Here is an 8013-nt window from a genome sequence, read left to right as displayed (position 1 = left end):
TTACATTATTTGATTCCCATGATAGTGCTATCTGCCTTTTAAATTTCATCTTTACAGATGATGAAATTGAATTGCAGAGAATGCTAATTACGTCTCCAGAGTCACACAGTGAATTGGGACTTGAATTTGGGTCTGTTGGACTCTAGAGTCTATGCTGGATTCTTCCTTTTCCCTCACTCTCTGGATCTCATTCGTCAGCCAGAGATGTCAATTCTATTTGCAAAATAAATCTAACTCCACACTGTATCCTCCATCTCCGTGCCACCACCTTGTTCCAGGGTGCCATCAGCTCTTCTCTGGAAGTTGCTGTGGCTTCCTCACTGGTCGCCACTCTTGTCTTCCTACATCCATTACCCGCATGGCAGTGACACTGAGCTGCTAACTGGAGACAGATTCTCTGTGTCACCCTCCTCAATGGCTTCCCTTGGCACTTTGATTCCACACTGTCTCACTCATCCCTGCAAGACCTGCCCTGTTTCCATCTCAGACCTATCCCCATTACTGTCCCCTTTGCTTGGAACTCAAAAGCCAAAATTCTTCTGCCTGTTTCCTAAAATCATCAAATTCCTTCCTTCTTCAAGGCCCTTTAAATTCTGTTTTCACTACATGCAAGTTTCCCCTCTTTTCCTTTATCTAAGAATCTCTCATCTTTTTAGTCTCAGCTACAATACCCCTCTTCAAAGAAGTCATCTCTGATCACCACACTCCCCGAAAATCCCCAGCTGCCAAAGTTATTTTCTATCTTAGCTCCCCTCTTTTTTCTTTATATAGTCCTTTTCTCAATTTGCAATCATTTTTTCCCCTATTTATTTGATCACCTCAGTAAGACTGTAAGCTCCCTTAAGGCATGTTGAATCTATCTGGTTCACCACCGTATCCCTCTGCTATCTACAGCCTACCTTGTTCAAATACTCATTGAATATATAAATGAATGGATGAATGAATGGGCCAATAAACGAATAAGTGAGTGATTGTATCAGTGGAGCATGGTTTTTAATCAAGCTTAGATTTTACTCATTGGTCCTAATTTTCTTTCAAGCCACAGAGAGCAACAAAAAGTCTATTTTAATATGGTTCCCTTTTAAACAGTTGAGGTGTCTACACAGGGGTTTAAACTCGTAATGTGGACTCATTGGTCCTAATTTTCTTTCAAGCCACAGAGAGCAACAAAAAGTCTATTTTAATATGGTACCCTTTTAAACAGTTGAGGTGTCTACACAGGGGTTTAAACTCGTAATGTGGACTGGTCTTCCTGGGAGGCAGAGGAAGTCAGGTGCAGGCATGGGGTGAAGCCAGGAGCCTTCAATTCTGAAATCTCTGACACTCTGCTTCTTCTTGCCTCAAACCCTATGACTTGATTTCTGTTCATTTGACATGAGGAAAATCTAGAACTCATCTCCTGTGCAGATGTAAAGATGTCTTGTGTCATCTTTGCACTCTGGGGTGAATGCATTTATTAGATCATTTTCTGGCAGGTGGTTTCTGTAGAGGAACACTTGGCCCCAGGAGCCAGCTGGGTCACCACTGGGTCACCCAGTGATTTGCAACCGAGAATGAATTTGCCCCCCAGGGGACATTTGGCATTGTCTTAAAGAGATTTTTGGTCATTACAACTGGAGATGGGGGTGCTGCTGGCATCTAGTGGGTAAAGGCCATGGATGCTGTGAAATATCCTACAATGCACAGGATGGTCCCCACTTAAAGAATGACTCAGCTCTAATATATCAGTAGCTTAGAAATGCTGCACAGTCAAGGTCAGCTGAAGCTTTGGGAATTGGTGACGAGGAAGGGTGACATTCATGTCCTCTCTAGTTGTCAGTGAAACAGGGGGCTACATGGAGGAGATCACTCTATTCTTAAAGGAGAGCTAGAGAAGGAAGATTGGGCACCACTCTCATGGCTGCTACAACATGGGATTGAAGAGCACTAGGTCTGGAACAAGGCTGCCTGGGTTCAAATCCCACCTCTGCCACATCCTACACTGTCATCTTGAGCAAGCCAACAATCTCTGTGGGCCTCAGTCTCTCCATCTGCCTATTAGAGATAATGAGAAAACCTGCCTCAAAGATGATTGCGAGAATTAAGTGAGATAACTGCAAAGAACTCAGTATGCCTGTAAAAATAAGTGCTCAGTGTATGTCCCCTCTGATTATTACTACAAGAACAAAAACCTACTCATGAGGAACATTATGGAGCTGGACTTCTCAGGATTTTTAGTATTTACTCTTTCAAGTTTTGGCTGGAAAAAAAAATTATCAGGCTCCTAGCATTATTCTCCGTAAATTCCTTCTGGATTCATTTAAATTCCCTTATCAGATTGAGTATTTTTATACTACAAGAAACAAACAAACAAAAAAGTTAATGACGAAAGGAATTAGCATTTCTAAACAACTCCGGTAATTCCGCCACATAAATCATGACCTATTTCAATTCTTAATTAACTAGGTTACTTTTTAAATGAGGCAACTTACATAAAACAGCAAGTCTGATCTGAGGCCAAACCCATACCGGACAGTTGAATAAAACAGTTCTTGGAAATGGCCCAAATTCTGGGAGCTACAAAGAGGTCTTCGATCTTTTTGAATCGACAGTTTGAATAATCTAATGGAAAATTCTCCAGGGTTTTTTGACCCTTTGATTTTAGGTTAGGCCTACTTTAAGAATGATCTTTTCAAGGCTTGTCATCTTTTCTGTGTTGCTACCTATAAAGGAGATGGGTAATAGAAAAAGTCTTTAGGTCACTGTGTCAGCTTCCCCCCAAACAGTACCAAATTAGCTATTTTCCCAGGAGAGGAAAGTGGGGGAGGATAGCACTATCTGGTGATTTAATGTCCTTTACTGGTGAGCACTGATAGATGGCTCGTAACACATCCACCATCTCGTCCTTGATATTCTTTCTTTCCGGCCTTTTTCTCAGTTTCGTGTATTTTCCCTTGCTGTTTAAATAGTATGATGTTAGTTCTCAACCCACTCCTAAACTGCCCTCATAAATGCTGAATTCTCTGGAAAAATAATAATATCTGCATATTTTTTTCTTAATAAAATTGCAGAGTTCAGCTTACTGGTTAGTTAATTTGCTTTTGGGAGTAAAAGATAATTTTCCTTTTCCTAGAGAAATTACAAAACAAAAAATAACCCCCAGAGCCTTCTGATCCAGAGAAGGATTATTAGGTATGGGTTGAATTATTGGAAAGCATCATCTCATATGCATGCTTTAACACCTTTGAATGGCTATTAGGAGATACAAAGGGAATTTTCAGTTATACCCAAAGACAGAGATTCAAAGAGGACATTGGTGGTTACTTACAAACAATTAAAAATGAAATTTGCTAATTCTTGGGCAATGCTGAAAAGATCATGGGTGTTTCAGGATATATCATAGTAGACACTGTAGTTGTTTCCCAATCTATTAAGTGTGGGTAGAGTTGGTCCCACCCCAGGTCTGTGTGTGGACTTGTCTAAGCCAATCACCTGTTCATAGTGGCTTATTTAGGAGATTCAGGGCTAATCTAAGCCAATAGGGGGTCAGCATTCTCAATTTGATTTGATGGTTAGGAAAGTCCGGGGTTCTCTCTTTCCATTTTTCTGTTCTCATGCATAAGCACATAAACCCATGAAATGCTGGCAACTTTACTAGCATGAGGGAAGGCAGCCTGAGAACTAAGCAAACATATAGAAGAGCACAGAGCCAAGGAAATTGGAACCTTGATCAAACTCTACCTGAAGCTTGCTGTTTTTGTACTTTAAAATTTCATAAACAAATAATTCTCTTTACTGCTTAAGATAGTTTACAGTGGAATACTTGCAACTAAGAGCTTAATGAATATCTAATTAGTCTACAAATATTTCATAGTTCTACATGGCTGTTACTTTTGTTATCAATATGCACATATTAGCCTTGCTATTTTTAGCATTTCACATGCTAAACACTGTTTTGCTCCTGGGTGTATATATTCTTTAGCTCTTAACAATTACAATGGGAAAATGTAACTTTTGTTTGTTTGACAAAGTATAGGGTCATCTCCTTTTGCTATTCTGTCCATTAATTTTTCATGATGATAAAAAGGTCAATATTGTAAAATTTGAGATTGGTGCTCATAATTAAGCACCTAATCCATTGTTACTTACGTAATAGCTTATTTCAAAATCCAAGCACACTTCAAATGCCAGCTTCTTCCCGAGGCCTTCTCTACTACTGAACAAATCAAACTGTGATTCTTGGTCTTACCTCCAAGATGGTAGGTTCTTTAAGAGCATGGAGGCTATCAGTGTTGATCTTCGTGTGTCCAGCACTGGGAGTGTGGGGGCATACTGTATAGACTCCATAAATGTTCTTCTCTCTCCTTACCTGCTCTGTATTTTGTGACTTTACATAGGGTATTGCACATAGACAGCACTCCAGAATCTTACTTAAATAGAACAGCAGAGACACTGTTTACCCAAGGCAGGTCTCGGCTCCCCCAAGCCGACACTGAGTTAGTGATGCACTTGGGGACTCCCACCACTTCTCCCCTGCTGATGTCCGACACAAACTCGATGACTCAGGTGGAGGGTGATTATGTCCCCTGGGGACACTTGGCAGTGTCTGGAGACATTTTGGTTGTCACAACTGGGTTTGGGGCAATACTGGCATTTAGCAGGTAGAGCCCAGGGATGCTGCTAAACATCCTACAGTGTGCAGGACAGCCCTACACAGCAAAGAATGATCCAGTCCAAAAGTCAATAGTGCCAAGATTGAGAGACCCTGCTTCTGAAATCTTTCTCCCCAATTCAAACATAAGCCCCTGAATGCAGGGGTTAATCTGTCTTGTTCACTGCTTCTTCCCAATACCAAGCACAATTCTTGAGGTAAGTATTGTCTGCTCTGGTCAAACTGCCTTCCATTCCCCAATGTGGGCTGTCTTGGTGGGCATTCCCTGCCCTTCTGCCTTTGCAATTTAGGTGAATTAACCATTAAAGTTATCTCCTCCCCCTTCGTGTTAATGTAGGCAGTGTAGCTTATTTTATTTTTTAAGGTATAAGATCAGCTTGAAACTGGTGTAAAAATGACATTATCAGGTCCAGACTTTGTACATCTGCTCTCTTAAAGGCACACTGGGAAGGAGCCAGCAGGACATAGACTCTAGTCTCTGGGCATTTAATTTAATGAGATTCTAGTGCATCTGGACTATTTTCCAACAAGAACAATCCAGATAACCTATGTGTATGTGCTGTGTGTGTGTATGTAGGTGTGTTTAAATATCTGATCATTTGTTTAAAGAGCAGGGAGGTGAAACAAAAACAAGAGAACTTTCTTTTTTCTTTCCTTTTTTGGTGTTTTGTTTTGTTTTGTTTTAGCATGAGCATATGATACCGGCTTGGCCAATTGAACTCTCACTCTGTGGAGTTCTAATCCTGACTCTGTAACTCAAAGATAAAAAATGGTTAGAGTGGATCCACTTGACAGTAGTATAATGAAGATACTATCAGTTGTCTTTTGATTCTGCTCTTTTGATCCTTGCAGTTATACTGACTCCTCCCCTTTGCTAAACAACTCCATACTCTTTCCAACAAATTCTTTGTGTTTGCTCAAGTTTGCCAAAGATAATATTTCTTATTTGCAATCAAAGACCCTACTGTCTGATAGGTAGTGCTCAATACATATTTCGAACCGAAGAATGAATTTGTACTAACCAAACAGAGTGTCTCCTTTTTTTATTTATTTTATTATTTATTTATTTATTTTTTGTGACCGGTAAGGGGATCATAATCCTTGGCTTGGTGTCGCCCACAGTGCGCTCAGCCAGTGAGCACACCAGCCATCCCTATATAGGATCCAAACCCGCGGCCTTGGAGCTCCCAGTGCCGCACTCTCCCGAGCGAGCCACGGATTCGGCCCCAGAGTGTCTCCTTTGCAAGTTACAGAAACCAAGCTCAAGCTCTTGGTGGCATTGCTTGGCATTCAGTAGAGGGTAGGTATTATTATTAGATGTTCACAGACAAAAGGGCAGAGCATAAAGTAACACTAGTAAGAGCACCGTATTTCGGGAAACCCCAAATTTCCCTCCAGCACCAGAGTTCCCTTCGTCCCGATGTACATTTTCCATAGAGCCTGGATCTGCCTCGAAAATGCTTTTTAGAAACATATCATACCCCAACGACTTGAATGTACCCGTCTAGAATGTGTTTGCCATGCTCATAGTCTATTGTGTCAATAATCTGCATATTTAAGAGTCCCCACATGCTCATTGAGAGGATAGATGGGGCTGGTACAGTCTACTGGGTCAAAAATCTGCTTTAAATAGTCTATATACACAGTCAGTTGAGTAAATAACAGCATTTTCAAAAAGCCCCTAAATATATAATAACATGATAAATCGCATCAGCATCTAAAAATGCAGCCTTGCTACTGCTGATCAGGAAAATGATGTGCACTTTAACAAGCCAATTACAAATGATCTCATTTTTTCCAGCCATAGGAGCATTATCTTTTCCTTAGCTCTATTTTTCATATGTGGAGGAAAGAAACCCAAACACACACACACACACACACACACACACACGCACAGGCATATATGCTCAATGTCATTTTGCACAGATAAACTGGGATTGATCCAGTCGTCCACCTATAGGGAGTGAAGATCAGAGAAGAGTGTTCTCCTCTCTTTGGTTTGGAGGTTTCCATCATCTCTCGGCCATGTGACTCAGAGAGTTAAGCTAGGCTCCCAACACACAAAAATACTTCTGTTTAAATCAATTAGAGGCATTGATTTTGAGACCTCCACCTGACCTCATTTTGCTGCGAAGATGACTTACTCTGTACCACTTCATTAGACCCTTGTTTGCTTACAAACTGTTTCTATGCATACGATATTCTAATGGCTACCACCTAGTAAGTGCTTTCCATGTGTTGTTTTATTTTAACCTCACAACGCTCCAGTGGTGGGAGTTATATTATTAGTTCCATTTTTAAAGACAAGGAATCTTAGGCTTCCAGAGGTTAAACAACTTTCCTAAAGCTACATACCCAGAAATTGGTAGACTCCAGCTTTATAATAACCCCCTTAGACTCCAGGCCAATGTCCTCTCAGGGCTGTGTATTCTAGCTCACACTCTTGCACGTGTTAGTTTTCAGCTGTGCCCTGCTCTGTACTGGTATGTGTAGTGAAGGCATGTGTGTTTCTGCTATAATGTCATCTATGATTTTAGACAAACTTTGCATTTTGCAAAACCTTGCATTACAATTATAGTGCTTATGGGAAAAATAAGGTTAGGATAGCGTACTTAAAAAGAAAATAAATATGCATCCTCAGCATAATCAAACAAAAACAAATATAATAAAAACACTGGTTCACTTAAAAACACTCGTTCAATTTATAATAAATAAAGGAATGCAATAGGTAATAAAAGATTCACCTTGTAAATAAAGAAGTGATGGTATTTGGATAGAAAGGCATTTAAGTAGTGAGACTGTGGGATTATAGACAGATCAAAATTTTAAAAGATCAGGGAGAGATGGTGATAAGACTCCTGAGGCAGACTTATGTGGTCGATGTGAGCCAAGAGAAAGAGCAAGGGGTTGATGGGCCTTTTATGAACTGACTACATTCTCTGTAGCTTGCTGCATTCAGCTTTATTGGTGAAATTTATATTTAGCTGCTGTTACTTGGTGATACTAAACAATAATGTGTTGGAAAAAATTACATGTGAGTCAATGTGACGTCCTCATTATATTCATATTGTTGACCAACTTACCAATCAGGAATGAACTAATCTGTTTTATAAGAATGTGAGCCATAACAGAACAGACTTTTCTATCTTTCATCCTTAAAGACCTTTCATGTTCAACTAACTCAGTTGATAAAATCCTGGACATCTCACCAGTAAAATCTTAACTTTGAACTAATGACTCAAACAAACCAACTTAAAATAAAGATTGTAAATCCAAATAACTTCCAGAAGTCAGAATTCGCATCTTATGAAATCTCTCTTGTTGTTGGGAGACATAAGGGAAGATCTTTCCTAGTATTTCTT

Source organism: Galeopterus variegatus, unplaced genomic scaffold (assembly GCF_000696425.1).
Source record: "Galeopterus variegatus unplaced genomic scaffold, G_variegatus-3.0.2 Scaffold5862, whole genome shotgun sequence".
In the NCBI taxonomy this organism is placed as follows: Eukaryota; Metazoa; Chordata; class Mammalia; order Dermoptera; family Cynocephalidae; genus Galeopterus; species Galeopterus variegatus.
This window is presented reverse-complemented; position numbering follows the sequence as displayed.